This window comes from Heterocephalus glaber, unplaced genomic scaffold (assembly GCF_053883595.1).
Source record: "Heterocephalus glaber isolate CG9 unplaced genomic scaffold, H.glaber_assembly_v1.0 deba00001146, whole genome shotgun sequence".
NCBI lineage: Eukaryota > Metazoa > Chordata > Mammalia > Rodentia > Bathyergidae > Heterocephalus > Heterocephalus glaber.
In genome coordinates, this window is record NW_028258203.1 from 202,945 (window position 1) to 223,980 (window position 21,036).

A 21,036-nucleotide genomic window follows, 5' to 3' on the forward strand; every position below is an offset into this window, starting at 1 on the left:
TGTGTTCCTGCACCTGTGCTCTGCCTGGGGCATCTGTTGTCTCCTGGGCTTTTGTTTCCTACTTCTCTTGGTACAGTGGAATCAGGGATGGCTGTCGGCTCTGTCTGGAGTTACACAGAGGGAGGGGAGGGACTCCCTCAGCTCCTGCTTCTAACCGCACTAAGAGCACACCTCACAGAGGCATCACATATGTCAAGTGAACTGAAATGTCCAATATGTCTAGAACGGCATCTGGGGTGTTTTAAGCAATATGCCATATAATTGTTACTCTTTGCAGTTATGTTTACCCCCAAATTATAGACTTTCATGTTGGGCCTCATGTTTTTTTCATATAGTCACAGAAATCTTAAGAACCTCTGTGTTCACTGAGGCATGGATCTCTGTTTCTACAGGCCAGCACTTATCACATTTTCCCTCCAGGGAGCTAAGGCCATCATTGCGATAGAAAAAACACAAAGCCATAGGATTGTTTAAAGTGTCAGGGAATGCTTTCCCAAGATTTGGCTCCTGAGCCAACAAACGAAAGAAAGAAGGCTGTAATCAACATAAACTAGTGGATGCAGAGGACAGGTAGAGAAAAATTAGCAGAGCATGGTTCCCAACAAGAAGGGAGCGGGACAGGTGACGGGAGACAGAAAGGTGGCACACAACTGGGCTGCCCACCAAAGGGCCCAGTGCACAGAAACGGGGCTCCACTCACCAAATGGGGGCTCTGAGTGAAGGGTGGGCCCACACTCTGACAGGGAGTGGTTTCCCGGGCACTGGCCATCTGAGATGATGAATGTTAAATACAATTTAAAAAGCATATAATACATACATATATATCAGTAGGAATATATATATTCCAAATCTTGAGCATCAGGTACAGGTGCCAAGCCCCAGTATCCTGAAATCTGTTTGTACAATGCCTATATTGTGATTACACTGGCAAATTAGGTGATGTGGTTGCTTTATTTTAAATCTCTACATTTTATATTAGGTGATGTACTGCTTTGTTTATCAAACCAGAAAATTGATCACACAAAGTCCATTTTTCACAGAAATTTTAAATCCTTTTTTCTAGGTAGGCAGCCTGGTCCATGGTAATGCAATTCCTTTAAACATAACTGCCAGGCTAGAAAAATAGAGCAGCCCTCAGAGGATGCTGAGCACATAATGGTAATGCATTTTTAAGAGTATTTGTTTTCCAAAAATTTGAAAAGTCATTATAAAAATGTGTGCCCCAGGACACTACAGATGTTTATCAAAATTGATCAACAATAGTTGTCTGTTTATCTGGTATGGAAGCATGTGTGCTTTCTTTAGACAATTCTTGAATAAAATGAAAGATAATATCAGAGCCTGACACAGTATGTGTTATATATGTTGAAACAAGAACCATCTTTATTTTATAATTCTCTCATCTATAGAAACATACATTTAGGGAAACACACAATTATAGGATAGCATCTGATATCTCTGAATTTTCAATATTTTCATTTTTATTGAAATTTCCTATATATCCTATATATAAAGTTCTTGTACTTTATAATATATTTTAAATTTTATTTATTTACTTGTTTTCTTGTTTGTTTTTCTAGTGCTGGGGAAAAATCCAGGCCTGAAGCATGCTAGAGAATTTCTCTACTACTAAGCTAGACCCCCAGCCCCATCAACTTCTTTTTAAAATACATAGCCTATATTAGAAGCAATCAACTATGAGTTGTGGATTTATCTCCAATTCAAACCATCTCATAACTCAATAGAAAAATGATTTATCAATAAAAATTATGTTTGGTTATTAATCTAGAAAAATTTATTGAGTAACAATTTCCATGGAATTATTATTCCAGAAGAAGAAATATACCTAAAACACATCCTTTGTTATAAAAGAACATCTTAAACATTGGTGGAAGCAGTCATTCTTTCCAGAATGGATGACAGAATCCTAGGTAAAAGAGCGAAGGGAATATTTTGTGCAAGTTATCCTACAAATATCTTCAGAAACACATGAAGATTTAACATGAGGGCAACCAAAGGCCTTATGATTATACCAGGAAATTGATATAAATATCTTTAAAGTTTAGGGTATGTGTGTGTGTCATGCTGGGAATTGAATCCAGGACCTCATACATGTGAGGCAAGTGCTCTACCACTGAACTACATTCTGAACCCAAAGTTTGGGCTTCTAGGAGTGAATGCAAAAGAATAAAGAAGTGTTCATTTTTCTATGATCCTTATTAAGTTGTTTAATCATTAATGTTTCTGCAGCTTTTGCTAAATATAAGGATAGGTGATAGAAGATTGATGATAGATGATAGATAGATAAACACAGAGAGACAGATCGATATTAACAGGGTCTAACAACCTTACAGCCTCTTTTGACCTCTAATTACACCTCTTTCTCACTCTGCATCCCTCCTCCAGGCTTCACAAATATTCTCTGAAACCCCCTCAACACCAACTTTTTATTCAGCTACAAAAATACCTCCAGAAAGAGTCCAATGTTCTACTTTTTCCCTACTGACATTTCTCTTATCTACCTCTTATTGACTTACCCCCTTCATTTTCTCCTTCCTTTTTCCTTCCTGCCATCCTCCACATTCCACATTCCAGATTAACCACTAATATCAGTGTAGTATGGTCTGTAAGGAGCATTAATAAAGAAGCAAAATGTCAAGAGAAGGTTTAATGTTCATAATAGATGTATGGTTGAATATGTGGATGCTAGTATAGTAATTGTCACTTTACAACACAGCGACTGGGTCCAACCCAATTAAATTGAATAAGTTGAAGTGGTAGACAATACTTCTTGACAAATAAAGCCAAGATCATGTTATAGCAGAAAATAATCAGCTCATCTCTTACACTGACACTGATAGCTAACGACAGTTAAATCACACTCAGGTATTTTACCCCACAGCCCTCCCAGTTACACATGCCTTATGAAAATGTTCTTGCTACCTAACTGCAATGCTCTTTCCACTTCTGTAAATGGGATTACTGGCAAAGAACAGCCTTTCCCCACAAGATTAGACCACCTGAAAAACTTCTGTTTCTGTAAAATTCCATTCAGCTCACTCTCAGCCCACTCCAACCTAAGCCAATGTATAAAAGCCCTGCTCCTCCAGGAGCTTGGGGCTCAGAATTTGGAGTCCATATATCCTCTGGGGCCACTGGTACAATAAAGCTTAGTTCCCTCCACCTCTCTGAGTGTCCCTGGGTTTCTTCACCTCTGGTAAACCTAAAATTGCTGTATCAACATCACTGGAAAACACAACCTAACTAAAGATGTCTTCATGTCCAAAATAAAATCTCTGCCTTTATTTGACCCTCAAAAAAAAAAAGGGAACATGAAAAAACAAGACAACAAAATGCCTTCAAAACCCTCAACTCTCCCAAAGCATATTTAAGGGACAGCAGTGGAGAGAAAATCAAACACCAAATAGCTGAGCTGTAGAAGATGATTAAAGAAACAAGATGATTAAAGGAATTTGGTGACCTCAAAGGTGATATAAGCAAACAGATAGAATCAACAAGAAAATGGACTGATGTGGTTAAGTAGGAGTCAAATAAAACATTTAAAGAGTTTACCAAAATCATTCAAAACATAGATGAATTTTGCCAAAGAAGTTGACTCCCTAAAAAGGGACCAAACAGAAATCCCAGAGATAAAGAATTTTATTGAATATATGAGCAGCAGAAGTAACCAATGTGAGGACAGAATATCAGGACTTGAGAGCAGATTAAAAGCACAAAAACAATATATTCAGAGATACCTTAAAAACAAGACAACAAAAAAAATTAGTCCAACAGCTACAAGATGACACAAAGAAGATTAGCCTACTGCTAATTAGAATTAGAAAAAACTAGAAGACAGTATGCATGAAATTAAAAAGTCTTTTTACATTAGTCACCTCAGAAAAGTTTCTAAGCATGGGAAAAGAATTCAACATACAGGTAAGTGAGGATTATAGATCCCCAAGTAATTATGATAAGAGAAGAAACTCCCATGACACATCATAGTCAAAATCCCAGAAGTCCAAAATGTAGAGGGAAGGGTCGGTAGGCAGGGAAAGGATAGAATAAGAGCCTCATTAGGCTTTCTGCCTAATCCTGAGTAGAAAGAGTTAAAACTTTGCTGGGGGACCAATTCAAGTATAAGGAGGAGAGCTGATAAACAGAGACGGGAGGATGCCAGATGCCTTAACTCAGTTAGCTGCTCCTCCTCAGCTCTACAAAATCCAGAGGGGGTAAGGGGCAACTACTTAAAACTCTTATTTAGTGTGTTAGTTCCTTTTCTCTCATTGTTGAGACAAAATGCCCAACACCCAAAGTTAATGGGGGAAGGGCTTACTTAGCTCAAAGTCTGTAGAGGTTTCAGTCTATAATCAGCTGGCTCCAAGGTAAGGGTGACAAACAGGCATCGCAGAGGAGAAACAGCATGGCACGCACTATGTAGCAAAACAACAAGGGGAGGGAAAGGAGCCCTCAACAGTCTTTCCACCCCTTTTATCTTATGCAGACTACTTCAGGTGGGTAGCACCCACACCCTCAATCTCAGTGGCCTTGAGCCTGGCATTGCACCATGAATCAATTCCAGAAAAAGCTCCACCTAGGACTCCATGATGCTTTGAGGGGGACATCAAGACACAACTCATAACATTAAGTATATAAAAATATACGCACACCTGTATGTGTACATTTCTCTCTCTAGGGTTACTATATTACTGCACTAGATACACATGCATCCCCTTACTTCATCACTAACTCGACCTTGTGTGCAAAGTTCCTCTTAATCTCCTCCTATGAATCTCAGAGATACAGCCCTGACAAGGACAAGCAGGCAGGGAGAAATCAAAGCCCAGCTATATAGGCAATGGCACCCAAGTTAGGGTCTTGGGACCTGGGACCCACCCAAAGATAGGGAATCAGGTTGTGACAAGCTCCAGCGGGAAGGATCTCTATCACTTGATAGAAGAAAGTTGAGGACAAAGGCCAGCAGATATCTATCTTCCAGGGACCCCTTCCCTTCACTTTGGGGTAGCTTTCTAACTTATGTTTTTTCCTTCTTACAACTAAATTGTCTTCCCTTTTGAACTTTGTTCCTTTAATTCATTACTGGTGATGAGCTTACAATCCTGGTTAGCTGCTCATCCCAATGAAGAGGCACAGTGCTACCCCTGGATATGACAAAAACAAGGACAAAATCTTCAAAGCTATCAGAGAAAAGCAAAAACAAAATCCTATATAAAGTTAAATCCATAGGATTACAGCAGACTTTTCAGCACAAAATTTAAAGGGCAGGAGAGCTTGAAGTGAAGTGTTTCAAACACTAGAATTAAATTAAAACCCAGATCCTACAAATCTTTCATAGTCCATGAAGAAAGAAGAACATTCCACCACAATGTACCTTTAAGAAATGCATGACGTGGGCCGGGGATGTAGCTCGGTGACACGATGCCTGCCTCCCAAGCCCAAGGTCCTGAGTTCCATCTCTGGTACCAAAAAAAAGAAAAAGAAAATAAATGCAAGACCACCAATACAGCACTCCCCCAAATTCTCAAGGCAATGAAGCCAAAAAACCCAAAATATCTGATGGAATGAGTACATAGAAGAGGATGAGCATTTAAACAAAAGTTCGATCCCTGGTACCAAAAAAAAAAAAAACTGACCAGAGGAAGAAAAGAAACTCATTACATATTAGTTAGGGGAACAAATCAACAGGAAAAGATAATAATTGTAATTATGTATGCACTGAATGCTAGCGTATGACCCAACTTCATAAAACAAACACTGCTGGACATATAAGATCAAATAAACACCAACATATTCATAGAGGGGTCACAGCACCTCACCTTCACAGATAGATCAGCTAGATGAAAGTCAGAAAATAAATGTCAGAGCTGAACTAAACCTTTGAACAAATGGACTTAACATATACCTGTTTAGTGTTCTACAGTACTACAATAGAAAATACACATTCTTCTCAGCAGCATAAAGAACTGTCTTAAAAATAGACCACATAATAGCCCATAAAGCTTTCTTAAATAAAGAATATAAATATAAATAATAAATGTAAATTATCTCATCTTCCTAGCTCTGCTCTCTCCTCTCCTTAGTTCTACTTTTCCCCCTCACTTTCTAGGACACAGAGAGATCTGTCCTACTTTTCTGTGCCATTTAAAGCCCAGCCCTTGTCACAGAAATCTCAGGAAAGAACTGTCTTTCCCTTCGGAGGTGGACCAATCATGATGATGACCATCTTGGCCGCCACTCACCTACATCGTGTCACAACCTCAGTCAGAGTTGGAGACATCCACTGTTGACGCCGTTGCTGTTCGGCACACCAGGCATTACAGAAGCTTATTTCTCTCTGCCCTAATGTGGACCCTTCCTTCTTCCTCTCCTCTAGCCTATGTATTGAAAATTCAGAGACCTTTCCACCTATATTCTGATCTAAAGCCTGAACATCTAATGTGCTTCTGTAACACTGCATGGCCACAATATAAATTAGAAAATGGCTCTCAGTGGCCAGAAAATGGCACTTTTGATTTCTCCATCCTGTAAGCCTCAGATAACTACTGCCAGAGGCTGAGAAAATGATCAGAAGTTCACTGTGTTCAGGCATTCATACTTCATAACATTGCCACTTTGTGTAATTCTTGTGAGTTTTCTCAAATCCTTTTTCTTTCCTTTCTGCCTGACTGCACTGCCTGTATCTGACAAGGACAGATCATAAGGACAGATCCAACCGACCCCACTGTCCCCTGGCGGTTCCAACACCTCCTCTCCCAGCTCCCCTCCCTCCCCAGAGCCTCCTGCTGTGACTGCAGGGACTGCTGCCCACCCCCAGCCTGTCTCCACAGATGCTTCTCCCTCCCTCTCTGAGCCTTCCGTCACTTCCACTCAGTTCCCACCTGAGTACTCTGCTGCTTTCCCTGCCAAAGCCCCCCTCTGCTCAAAGCTGCCCTCTGGGCCTGACCTTCCTCCATATACTGTGCTCAATACAACCCCGCCTCATACCCGGTCCAGACTGCATTTCAGAGCCCCTTCCCTACCCTCACACCCCAGAGGGGGCAGGAGCAGAGGGAATAATTAGAGTCTGTGTTCTCTTCTCCCTGTCCGCTCTCTCTCAGATCGATCAGCATTTAGGTTCCTTTTTCATAGACCCTACTAGATATATTCAAAAGTTCCAATATCTCATTCAGCCTTATGACCTTACCTGGGATGATCTAAATATTATCCTCTCCTCAATCCTCTCATCTGAGGAATGAGAACACATTTGGTCTTTGCCCCAAGCTGTTGCAGATGAACACAGGTACCTTGAGTCTAATCTTCAAGAGGGCGCCAACCCAAAGTGAGATTTTAACTAGCCACATGAGGAAGGACATTCCCTGGCTCACAAAGGCCATAATTCTATGGCTACTTGCTTAGTCGAAGGACTCTGCAAGGCAGCACACAGGGCATTTAATTATGATAAACTTAAAGAAACCACCCAGACAAAGGATAAAAGTTCAGCCCAATTCATGGCCCATTTGGCTGCTGCCCTCAGGCATTTTATGGCCCTAGATCCAGAGGGTCCAGAAGGCTGCCTTGTTTTAAAAATGCATTTTATGACTCAATCTGCCCCAGATATTCATTTAAAAATTACAGAAACTGGAGACTGTTCCTCAAATGTCACAAGAACTATTAAATTTGACTTTCAAAGTTTATAATAACAGGGATGAATGTGGTTGACAGCAGCACATTTCTGAGCTGCAGATGCTGGGCTCTGCTGTAAGAATTCCCACAGTTGACCACCAGGTAACTAATAAAGGATCAAAGATGGCCCAGACTTGAGGTGTGCCCCCAGGGCTATGCTTCAAGTGCCACCAGATGTCACTGGGTTAGGGAATGCCTGCAGCTTGGGATTCCTCTAAGCCATGTCCTTCCTGTGAGGATCCCCATTGCAGTCAGATAATCTACCACAAGCAACCACCCCTGCTGCTTCTTGGCCACACCCCCAGGTTCCCCCAACCAGCTACTTCCCAGACCTTCTTGGCACAGCCACAGAGAACTGATGCCATCTGGAGGCCACCACAGACTCTTGGACCATTGCGGATGCTGAGCTTCAGGTAACTCTTATCATGGAGGGTAAGTCCATCCCATTCCTGCTTGACACAGGGCACTAGGCCCTCTACCTTGCCTTCTTTTCCAGAGCCAACCTCCTTGGCCCCAATTACTGTTGTGGGGATCAATAGAAAAGTCTCTAGACCTTTTAAAATGCCCCCAATTTGGTGTCAATTGAGCTAATATCTTTTCCCACACTCATTTTTAATTATCTCTACCTGTCCCATTCCCCTTTTAGGGTGAGACATCTTAGCTAAGCTGTCAGCCACTCTGACCATCCCTGGGATACAGCCAGCACTTATAGCTGCTCTAGTCTCTCCTTCCCTGCCTCCTCCCTGAGGCTCTTATCCCCCCTCACCTCAATACCAGAGTCTGGGGCACTTCCACCCCACCCCTGGCCTCATCCCAACAACCCCTTAACATCCTTTTCAATCCTGATCACCCTTACCCTGCCCAGTGACAATATCTGCTTTAAGAGAGAAAAGTTTAAAGAGAGCATAGGGCAAGAGTTTTATCCAATCTAATTCCTGTGGAAGGGAGAGCTTGGTAAGACTCTGAGGAGACCATTAGATTTTTCCATCTTACCAAATGACTGAGGCCTATAAGTAATGTAGAATTTCCAAGCAATATTTAGGCCACTTGTTGGGTGATCTGGGAGGTGAATTCAGTCCTGTTGTCAGTTTGGATTGAGATGGGAGGCCAAAACTGGGCATGATGTCTGTAGGTAGTATATGAGTGACCACAGAGGCCCTCTGATTAGAGGTGGGGAAGGCCTCAAACCACCCTGAAAATGTGCCAACCAAACCAAGGAGATAATTAAGTTTTGTGATGGGGGGGATTCTGGGATTCCCTGGGGGGTCCTTCTGACTTGGTGAGTAGAGAAGAAAGGGGGTTGGATGTTCAGTTGGGGGTTGGTGGCCTGACAGAAATGACAGTCAGAGGAAATTTTGCTAAGGACAGCATTTAGGTCAAGGCTGCGATGTGTGACTTTAGGAAGTAGGCCAGGGAGGGTGTTCTGGCGTGAAATTAATCATGAAGGGAAAGGAGAAATTTGTGTATGTTTGTTCAGGGATAGCAAGCTTCCCATGTATAAACAACCATGGCTCCCTATTTAATGAGCATCTGGAGTTCTTGTGATGTATAGGATGGGACGAGGAGGGACAAGAATTAGGATATGGAAGAGATTAATAGCTGCCTGTTTTCTAGTTTGTCTGCCTCATTATTTCCTTGGGTGATGTTAATAATATTTGTAAATTAGGTGAGGTGCTGAAATCCTTTGCAGTGTATGACAGCTGCCCTATAGGGGAGCAGTGTGGCCTCCAGGAGATCTTGGATTAGGGATCCATTTTGTATGGCAGTGTTCTTTCTTGTCAGGAAACCCCTCTCGTGCCACATTTGAGCTTTGGAGTGTAGGATATTATATGCATATTTGGAGTCTATAAATGTTGATGGTTTTGTCCTTGGCCAGTGTGAGTGCTCTGGTAAGAGCTATAAGCTCAGTTTGTTGTGAGGTGGTACTCTGCAGAAGGGATGCCGCTGCAATGACCTCTTTAGGAAGGAAGCATGATTTGTCATCAGAGTGCCCCTCGATGGTGACATAACCTAATGGGGGGTGGGCTTCCATCAGTGAACTGGTTGAGGAATCCTAGGATGTATTGTGCCATCATATGTACCCAAGGCTCCACTGGGTGTCCTGCAGAGTGGATGGACAGATCCAGGCCTTGTCAGTTGCTAGAGAAGGAAAGGGCTAAGAGCACAGCCAAGTCCTTCCTTGGTGTAGATTTGGGCTCGGAGGATGTGGAAGAACTCAGGGGAGGGTTGGCTTCCCCAGATGGCAATGCATCTTCCAAAATAGAGTTTTTGCTTGGATATCTCTCTTAAGGCCCATTTGGGAGAGATTGCAGAGGAGGCAACCCCAGGGGGTGTCTCTTGAAGGTTTTGAGGGGTGATTTTCATCTCAGAAGGGCCAGAAAGTCAGCCAGGGTCATGAATCAAGTTCCCAGGATGTCTCTCCAGGGGGCAATTTGAGACCAGTCCATGAGCTCCCAGAGCAGGACAACCAAGAGAGGGCATTCCCCCTGGTTGACAGTCAGAAGTCTCCTCCTTTCTGGACAGAGGAAAACTGTTGAGAAAGGGGGAGTGGAAGAGTGGAATGATGGTTTGGACCTCTCCAAGCACCAAGGGAGGCCCAAAAAGGCCATGTCTTCCCCTTCCAGGGTATGGTGGTTGAATCAAGCCAGAGTTTGATGCTCCAGGTGAGGTCTGGCAAAGAGGTGCTTGGACTGGAGTTCATGCAGGGGTGGGGGTTGGGGGGTAAAAAGGCAAATTGACCAATCAGGCAGTCAGAATTTGAAAGTTACTCCTAAAGGTTTGGGGAGTTCACTGAAGAATAGCTTCATCCAGACTCTCAAAGTCCCACAAGGGGAGGCCACAAATCCCCAGTCATTAGCCTGGTGGAAGATGAAGGGGAGGAAATGTGGAAAGAGGCTGGAGGACTCTCAAGATCCAGGAGTTAATGCAGGATGAGCTGCTACTCCCCACTGCTACTTGGGTTGCAAGGGAGACTTTGTCCTTGGCTCCTGTTCCCAGGTTTCAGGACCAGATGAGAGCAGAGAGAAGCAGGACGTGAACTCAACAGTCCAAGCAGGTTTATTACCAAACCTGAGTGGGACCTCTCTGATCTGGTAGGCAGAAGAGAGAAGGTACTTTCGTATATACTCAGGGGGTTTTAAGGGTTTAGAAGAGGTGGGAGTGGTTTTCTGACTGAAGACTTCTAGGAGATTTAGCAGGGGATTTCTGGTTGCCTTGTTTGGTAATCTGGCCATGTCACCCAGGAAACTTAAGGTTAAAGAAACAGAGACTTAGGTCGCTAGGACTGGTGAGCTTTGGTCAATGTAGCAGTACTCCCATCTGGCCTCTATCAGATATGATTATAATGAAGAGCAAATTCCCCAAGCTCAAAAATTATATTTTCTGTCCCTTCAGCCAGATGTACACACTATAGTTAAAGTTTGTACAGCAGTGGAAAACTATGCATTATTTACAGCAGGCCCTTTTTTAAATTAAAAAAGAGTTGTTCAATGGCACTTCTTAAAACATAGTAAGGAAGATTTTATATAGGATCCTCCTTACATGTAGAGGTAATGCTGCAATGGGATTTTGCAATGAAGGAGAGATTGGGATCAACATCCAAAACAATATGGGTAAATAGGAATCTCAGAAGAAGAGTAAGGGGTTAGTGGAAGAAAATGAGGAAGGGAAAACATCAGGCATAAGGAGGATCCTGGGTAAAATAATCTAACAAGATTCTTGCTGAATACAGGCAGGGCAATTAGATATCACCTAGGTCTCACAGCATCACCTTCTCAGAATGACTGGGTAAGAGACAACCATAGGAGACAGCTAAAGACAGGAAGCAGGCTAGAAAGAAATCTCCTGAGACATTTTAACTCAAGCCAGGAAAGGAACAGGCCCCACAACCTACACTGAGAAGCCAGGCTTGGCTTGAGTTGTGCTGAGAAACACACGGGTCTAAAAGTACTTGCCAGCAATAAGTACTTAAACCCTTGCCCTGCTGCCTACATCCAACACATATCTGGGGTCTGACTGCCTTCCCTGTCCATCAAGCTGAGCAAAGATATGTCTTGGCATGGACATTGCCACAGGCTGAGGTAAAAGAGAGGCCTCTGGAACAGGGACTGGATATCACAAATCCACTGGCCATAAGGCTAAGTGGAACCATGAAATTCTGGGCTCTGGAACTGTGGACTCTAGAAGGAAACAGATCATTCAAAAGTACAGGGACTTTTTTTTTTTTTTGAGATAAGGTCTTGCTTTGTAATCCATGCTGGCCCTGAACTAACTGTGTAGCCCAGGCTGGCCTCAAACTCACAGCAATCCTCCTGCCTCAGCCTCCTGGGTGCTGGGACTACAGATGTGTCCTTTTTCTTTTTTTTCTGTCTTCTTTTTCTTACTCCTTGACATGGCTTATATCTAAAAGTTCCTCCAAAGCCTTATGTATCTATAGGTGATGCTTTGTGGAGGTGATTAGATCATGGTTGTGATACTGTATTAATCCACTGATGAATTTGTAGCTGGGTGTGATGTTGAGAGGCGAAAACTGGTGGGCTTGGCCTGGAAGTATATATTCTTCCTATTCCTTTGATCCCTCTCTGCTTCCTGCTTCTCATGCCATGAACTATTTCTCCTCTGTCATTCTCATCTACCATGGCACCCTGCCTTGCAACCAGCTATGACCAAAATCTCTTCAAACTGTGAACCAAAATAAACCTCTCCTCCCTTAACTTGTGTCAGGTATTTGGTTCCAGCAGTGAGAAAGTAACAGCCAGATTTTGGTACAAGAAGTGGAGTCATTACTGTGATGCTACATGACCATGTGGTTAAGAAGCCTCTGGAACTGGCTTTTGGGAGGAGTGTGAAAAATTTGGAGAAATTGCTGGGATCTAGACCCTCAGTTGAATCCTAGTTAATTTCTTGCACTCCTTTGCATGTGACTCTTCAGGTAATTGTCATAAAATAACCCTATAAGTTATGTGTCCTGTATTTAATGTATTCCCTTGCTGAATCTTTCTGACTAAAACATCCTGCATACTGTATTCTGGGCTGGCCTTTTTTGTTCTTTCGGTACTTTGAACATGTGATCCTACTCCCTTCTGGCCTGCAAGGTTTCTTAGAAATCCATGATAATTTAATCCATGTATGTAATGAGTGGTTTTCTCATGATGCCTTCAAGAGTCTGTTTTTTACTTTTGACACTGATTATAATGTTTCCCAATATGCTTTTGTTTGGGTTTACCTATTTGTAGTTTTTTGGCTTTTTGAATCTGTATGCTCATCTCTGAAGATTTGGAATGTTTCCAGTCATTATTTCTTCAAATAACCTTTCTGCCCTTTTTCTAAATGTTTTCTTTTTCAATATTCCCATAACGCACATATTGGTCTATTTGAGAATGTCCCAAAAGCCAGTAGGGTCTTTTTACTTTTTAAAACCTTTTTTCTTTTTGTTCCTCTGTTTTGACCAATTAAAATGATCTGCTTTTAAGTTGGCTGATTCTTTTGCCAACTACACTACCAGGGACCCCTGCAGAGGATCCCAATCTCCTGCTTAGTGCTGCAACACCAGGCAAGAAGAAAGACTCAGAGACAGAATCAAAGTGAAATGGGGAACTAGGAAGATCAGAGCTGAATAAACAGCAAGACCCTGAACAGCCAGAACTGCTGATATTTATTTGTTACACAATCATTCACTAAATGAGGGTGAGGGAACTATGTGTGGTTGCTAGGGACAAGTTGTTGATTCAGGCAAGGCTTGTAAAAGAATGAGCAAGGCATTTTGGCATTGGGAATAGAACAGACCAGATATAGGTTAGTTATTAACCTTTCTTTTCAGTTAAAGAAGGTTTCAATTCTTGGAACAGAGTTTGGGTATGAGTCACTCTGACTTCAGGTGTCATGTTATCCCATATCAGAGCCCCACAGCTTCATGGACCATTTCTCTGGCCTCTGCCATGGCCATTTCAGGGGAAATAATTTCTGATTCATGCATCACTGCAATGTCCTTATGAGTCACATAGGCTTTGGTCAGACTCACTTTTTAAAACAAGCCAATTGTGTGGTTAACTCTTTACAACCTGTGCTGCTTACAGCCTGCTTTGGGCATAATCAACAGGGTGGTCTCCCAGACATTACAATGAATTTTTCATTTCAGTTATTTTATTTTTCAACTCTAAAATTTGTTTGGTTCCTTTAAAGATAATTTCTATCTCTTTGTTGATATCTCATTTTGTTCATGCATGACTTTTCTGATTTTTCCTGTTTCTTTACTCATTGAGCATCTTTATGATAGTTATGTGCTTTGTCAGATACTTTCAGAACTGTACATCTACACATATCCTAAGAGTTTTATACTGCCTCCTCTGATAGGTCTATGCTGTGATAAGCCCAGCATATGAGTTGCTTTTAACTTTTTATTAAAAATACATGAATATTTTATATTCATAGATTTAAAATATATAAAATACATGAATATTTTAACACAACTAGCCTTAGGGAATATTACTTTAAAGCTATGGAAAACATTTAAAAATAATTTATTGATTGCTAAATTGTTTTTTGCCGAAAGTGCAATAATTATAAATCTCTGATTTTAAACATTTTATTCTGATTCTAAACATTTTAGCATGTAATAATTGGTAAGTATCTGCCTAGTTTTATTCTTTACTTTGTCTTTAACCATTTAAGTACCACCACAAAAATATTAAAAAGACCCCAATATTATCTAAATATGCAGTATAAATAATACACACACCACTATTCAATGTATACATCTGCACATTTTTAACATTTAATGGGAAAACAGTATAATTTCATAATTTCAACTTTATTCAGCTTCTCAAAAAATATTTTCCTAATTTAATTTAAAAATATTAACAAATAAGTAGGTAAAGTTTAAAAATCAGTAAGACAAGGTGGATATGCATCACTTCTATTTGGTGCAACTCTTATTACTCTCTAGAGCAGAGAGCAGTGTAGCTAACCATCAATAAATCTGTAAACTCCAGCTACTAAAGCAATAAATTCTTTTAGTATACAAGATGATCACTTGTTAAAGCTACAATGATTGCTTAATGTCTACACCCAGCTATGCATTAAACTGAGCCTATCATTTTTGTGTTGAATCCTTCCCCTATCTGTATGGGCTTGTGGGGAAAAAAGTATGTAGTTCATTCTAGAAGGTAAGTCCTTAAATGCAGATGCTCCTCAACTTAAGATGAGATTCTGTTCCAATAAGCTCATTGTGAGTTAAAAACATTATAAATTGAAAATTCATTTAATACATCTATTCTACTGAACAGCCTGGCTCAGCAACGCAGAGAACTGCAGGTTGTCAGGAGTTCACCCTGTGATCATGTGCTGGCTGGAGCGGTGGCTTAAAAGAGTATCATACTGCTAGCCAAGGAAAAGATCAAAATTCAAAGTACAGTTGCTACTGAATGTTTATTCCTTTCATACCATCAGAAAGAAAAAAATTGTACTGAGATCATTAAAAATTGTCATCATTTAAAGAAAGACCAATATATTGTTCCATAGTAGAAAGACTTCAAGTTCTGCCCAGCCCCCGTTCATAATCTACATGTAACCTCCTCCCCTTGTGGTGGGGAGGATCTGTGACTTGCTTCTCAGTAACAGGTTACAGCACAAGTCATGAGAAGTCACCCTTATGATTACAGGACATTTCCTAAGCCTCCCTTCTTGCTAGCAGACCTGCCTTACTGCCTGCTTCCTTTGCTAGCACTGAAGGAGTGAGGTGCTAGTGTTGTGTACCAGTGAGGAACTGAATGGTGTCAACAACATGGCAGTGAGGCAGATCCTCCCCAGTGAGCATCCAGATGAGAATGAAGCCCCAGCTGGTTACAACTTTGCTGAAGCCCCAGTTGAACCGATGCCTAGCTCCTACATCTTAGAAACCAAGACAAAGAATATGTGCTGTATTACAGTTGATGGTTGTTGTGACTCATGGAAAGCTAGTAAGAAACCATAGGAAAAAAGTTTTTTGGAAAAAGATAATATAGAGGATATCTTTCTGCATTTTTAAAAAAGAACACAATAAATTAGGTATATACTCAAAGGTAACAGCAAGGCTAAGTTTATATAGTTCAAATTTGTCCTGTTGTGGATGAAGTAAGTCATCTAATTAACATCTGGTGGACACATGGGATTTGGGGAATGTAGCACCTTATTATAAATGGTGGCTCCATGTGGTTACTGAACAACTGCTACAAAAATAGTTACTAAGACAATTACCATAGTTAACATAAACACCTTGCATTCTTAGCATGCAGATATAGCCTATTATAAAATGAACTGGTTGAATTTGGTGCTGCATTGGAAACTGATCCCAAGACCCTAGAATCTTGACTCAAATAACAAGTTTAATTCAGATCATATAACCTACATCTGCCATTAGCATAATCAAGCATCCTTCTGGGAATATTCTATGTAGTAACCAAACTTAGGGAGGGACAGTTTTGCTAAGACAGCTCAAAATGTCAACAGACACATGGGGAACTCAGTTCAAAATATAACTTTTTCCCTAATAAATGAAAAGAAAGTCAGATGACATAAAAAATGTGATATCCTTAATAAAAAGAGAATCACAGGACTATAGTGAAAAATTGATGTAACTGCCTCACATTTCAGGGGAATAAATTTAGGGTTATGTTTCAGTCAGATGTGGATGAAAGATATACTTGCAGCACTAACTTGATGTCTATAACTGGGCACAAGTTTAGTTAGAGAAAGTACAATATGAGCTCATTAGGTAATCATTATAATCTATAAACATTATAATTACAAATTGCAAACAAAACTAAGAAAGTTGCTGCATACTGAAATCCTCTATGTATTTTGCTATCTCTTAGTTTTCTTTTCCATAATTGAATTCAACAGTAAAATCTCATAGCTGACATCCAATACTCATTTCATCAACCCCACTTACATTGCTGCTACAGAAACAGATCATGAGGGGCCCTGGCAGAGCCTCCTGGCACCATGTCTAGGGCTGGACGTGGACAAGCTGAAGGGGCCATACACTCACTGTGTGGACCTGTAGGACAAGGGCCAGGTATCCACCCACTAACAGCCCCCAGCTTACCATGAAGGCTACACTGTCATAGCAGAAAGGAAATCACAGCTGCTGATCAGAAGAAACACTCCTTCTGACTTTCACTGACTGCATTTTGCAAGTTGAGCTCACTTCTCAGAGCAGTCTCAGCATGGTCTCCAGGTTTTGAGACATCTGAATCATTCTTTTGGTATAGCCACCTCTGTGGATGAATGCATATCGCTATGGCAGTGATGCATAGCAAGATAAATATCACAACTGCCATGACACCTGAGGAGAGAGAAAAAAGGAAAAATATAAAGTCAGAAGGTAAATTATAAATTTCAGCCAAACTAGAATTTCTCCTAAGATCATATATCTATCATATCTATCTTATCAGAAATTTTGAGGCCAAATGGTATTATAACATTGAGTTTACTTCTATTAAGTTTACTTCTAAATCCCTACAGTTGGCAGATGTCAAGGTAGACTGTGGTTGGATTTCAGTTAATGTCTTTATATTTAAATGCAAGAAACACAGGACCTCTTAGGCCATTTTCCACTTCATGTTAATAAGCCAGCAGATATTTTAAAATTTTTTTTCATGCTTCAAATACAAAATATTTATTACACAAAAAAGTAATAACTGACAAACTACCAATATGTTGAACTTAGAAAAAGTACTAACCCAAACCCTAACTCTTAAAAAAAAAGAGACATTTTTATTATTCAAGCTAACTTACTTCCAAGTTACAAAAGTTACAAAATTTTGGTTTAAAAAATCCTTCTCTATGACCGCCTCAATTTACTTTGGTATGTGATGACAAAAACAAAGTATCTTTGAAATGCTTTGGGTATTTAAATGGATGTCTGTTACATAAATTTATAGAAATAACTTTTATATCAGTAAAAGGCCAACATATACCCTCCCTAAACACCCTTTTAGTAGAAGCAGGAACCATTAATGATGCAGAATAAAACTTACAGTACCTCTCAATTTACATACAGCATAATAAAAAATCTGACTAAGCCAGCAGATTTTAATTATTTTAAAAGCAGAGTGCATGGACTCATCATAGAGTAATTAAATGCTATTGTATAAATATTTTAACAGAATTTTTACTTTGACGTTGATATACTGTTGAATTGCCGTCCTGTGAAATGCACATACATCATTCATCTCTATGTAACCCACAGACTCTTAAGTGGTAGCTGCCTCCTGGGGCTCATGCCCTTGTGTGATTCTCCTTGCCTGTAGGAGGCACTGTGACAATATGACAAAGGTGACATGCTGTACCTGATACATGCAGGCATATATGATTATGCTATGGGAGGTTATAGAAACTGTCTTGCTAGAGGTTCTGTTTCCCTCTACCTGTGAGGATGCAAACACCCATGCAAAGGCAAGGATCCCTCTGTACAGCAGCCAGCAAAACAACAGGAGCTCAGGGAAGTCCTACCGCAAGACCCTGAATGGTGTCCACACTTTTGACAGCGGGAAAGTACATTCTTCTGCAGTGGAAGCAACAGATGACACCCAGCCCTGCTTACACCAATTGCAGCTTGTGAGACCCTAAGCAGAGGATGTACACGGGCTATGCCTGACTGACCCACAGAAACTGCAAGGTCATGACTGTGGTAAGGTTAAGCTCTTAAATGTGTGGCAATTTGTCATGCAGCAATAAATAATATACCACACCATTAAAAACTGTAGAAATATTCTTAACATTTACTTTTATGGCAAGTTGATTATTTGGTAAATGTTAGAAATGTTTCAATATTGAAAGTTTTAGTTATGCCAATCTGGTTCGTAAACCTGGCTGCACAACAGACCACAAATAGGAATCTTTGGGTGGGAGATCTGGACATTAGGGTTTTTAAAAAGCTACCTGGGCATGGTGGCACACCCTTGTAATCCCAGCATTCGGGAAGCTGAGACAATAGAATCATGAGTTTGAGACAGCCTAGACCATAGAGTGAGACTCTGTCTCAAAATATCTAAATAAATAAATGAACCCCTCAGATGGCATCATTGTGCTGCTGTAAGGATTGAAAATCACTAAGCTATGCCACAGGAATTTTCAAGTTACCCTACTAATGAAGAATGAATGTTGACCTTACACTGGAAGAAACTGTAAAATGCATTCACTATGCAATATACTGTTAAGATGATTGGCATAATACTGATATCTCCAATTAGCAAATTTTAGCTAACACATGTTACTGCCTGCCTAGTTATATAAATAAAAATTTGTATTTTAAAATGAGGGTCCTTCTTCATACTATGGGAAAGATATCAGCAACTGTAGTGGAGCCCAAGAAACTCAAACCTTGGTTGCATATAATTGGTCATGGGATTCCTGAGCACATGCCTCAGGGGGCAGCATATTCACTGTTTAATAGACATTCATAAATATTCACAAGTAGAATAGCTACTGAGTTCTCTCTATCTTGCATCTCATTATGGAAGAAACCATAATATCACCTTTTTTTTTTGGTACCCCGGATTGAACTTGGGTCCTTGCACTTGCACAGCAGGCAGTGAGACCACTGAGCTAAATCCCCGGCACCTTATCTAGTTTTACGTTTAATTATAGGACTTTGCTTGAAAGAGGGATACCTTATCCATCTATAATGTCTGATAAATCTCCTAACAATGAACAGGCTACTTTATTATAATTACTGTCACCATTACAGAAACTCATCAGTATACCCTGGCATTTATATCAGCAACTGATTGCTTTTTAACTCTGGCTTGCCTTCCTCACTGGTTTTGCAGCCTCACTGGAAGTGTTCTGACAAGTGCTCATGTTTGCCTGTCCTTCAGTCTATCTATACATCTGTCCTTTTATCTATTAGTGCCCTTCGGTAAGAAGTCTTCTGTGATCTCTGGCCTAACAGCTTTTAATACGTTTTAGGTTAAGTCTCCTTTCCTATACTGTTCCCCTTGTTTGTGAGAGGAGAAAATAATAATGAAAACTGCGAAACAGAGAAATCCATCCACTGAGATCATGCCTCACATGGACAAAATGTTTCATACATAGGTATTCTGTGATCGTTACACATGGCGCTGAGAATTCTACATGGAGCCATGCCCAGAAGTCCATACACTCAGCAGCTACCTAGCCAACCACTCAGCATCTAGCCATGGTCAGATCAAAGGTAGACAAAAGCTCATCTCAGAGCCCGGTAACCCACCCAGTCCAGGCCCTGAGAACCTCTGCATCTCCTTCAGCCTCCTGGCTAGGAGGAGCCAGGGATGATTTCTCAGGGGAATAACAGCACTGGGACTCACTAACTCTGAAATCTTACCAATAATACTTAGCAAGAACATTAAAGATCCAAAGACTAGATCTTTTGTATTATCATCAGTTTGACTGTTGTCTTTCCTCTTTATAATATAAAGGCATCAACTATGATATTTGGCAAATATTTTGAGTTGTATTCTAATTTTGGAAATACAGTTTATTTTACATTTGTCTTTGCATTGCATCAAACTATTCTTGTTAAAAACAAATCAGGAAATTATTTAGTACTACTTTCTAAAGTTTAATACAAAAGCACTTCTTATACATTTGTATTATAAATAACATTCAAGGGATTTTTGTTCCTGGAATTATAAAATGGAGGTGATACCAAATATATTCTTTATACCATACGCATTACAAAAATACAAGGACTTGAGACAGGATCCTGACAGAGATGTGGTCAGCGCTTCAAAATACCGGAGTCCTTGCCTAACTGATGCCCGGATGGCCAGGCGGAATGAATGGTGTGAGCCTGTGTGCGGCTCGCAGGAGCACCGGGCACCAGGGCTAACACTCAGCTCTCAGAACCCGCACCTTTTCTGAGAGACAATGTACTGAGTCATGGTTTACTTCTTACTTATCAAGCAGAGTCTGCAACTGACTGATGCGTGAATCAAAAGAATGTAAACATTCTTTGACAAGCAGGGAGAACTGTTTGCACTTTTTATTTTTTAATGAGATCTGCATAAAGTATCTCCAGCACTACTGTAAGGAACGTATTTAACGCCTTTGCTTTTATTTCTCTGACGGAAAAGGCCATGGAACGCCCAGTCCTTGAGCCCTAAAGCATTGAGAGCCACACTAAGAGTGAAATACACCCACAAGGAAGGATCTAAACTATGCCAAATGGCATTTTTTAAAAAACACGTAAAAATATAAAGCCATGCTCTGGCGTTAATCCTGCCCGGGATCTGCGAGATTACTCTCGGACTCGGTTTACACGAGGAGCCCTGCAGCAGGTTGCGAAGCGCGTCCGCCGGGCGGCGGCGGCGGCGGCATTCAGGGCCCGTCCCC

At 40.8% G+C, this 21,036-nt stretch overlaps 1 pseudogene across 1 annotated transcript in view; it reads right to left on the reverse strand.

Annotated features, from left to right (window-relative positions):
* LOC106008702 (contactin-associated protein-like 3B) overlaps positions 1 to 21,036 on the reverse strand; it is a 100,495-nt pseudogene that overhangs the window by 54,116 nt on the left and 25,343 nt on the right. Inside the window, exons 10-11 of the transcript XR_015451055.1 lie at positions 16,766 to 17,005; positions 5,393 to 5,477 (exon numbers count right to left, since the gene is read on the reverse strand). The product of XR_015451055.1 is annotated as a contactin-associated protein-like 3B (transcript). The remainder of the gene's footprint in view (positions 1 to 5,392; positions 5,478 to 16,765; positions 17,006 to 21,036) is intronic.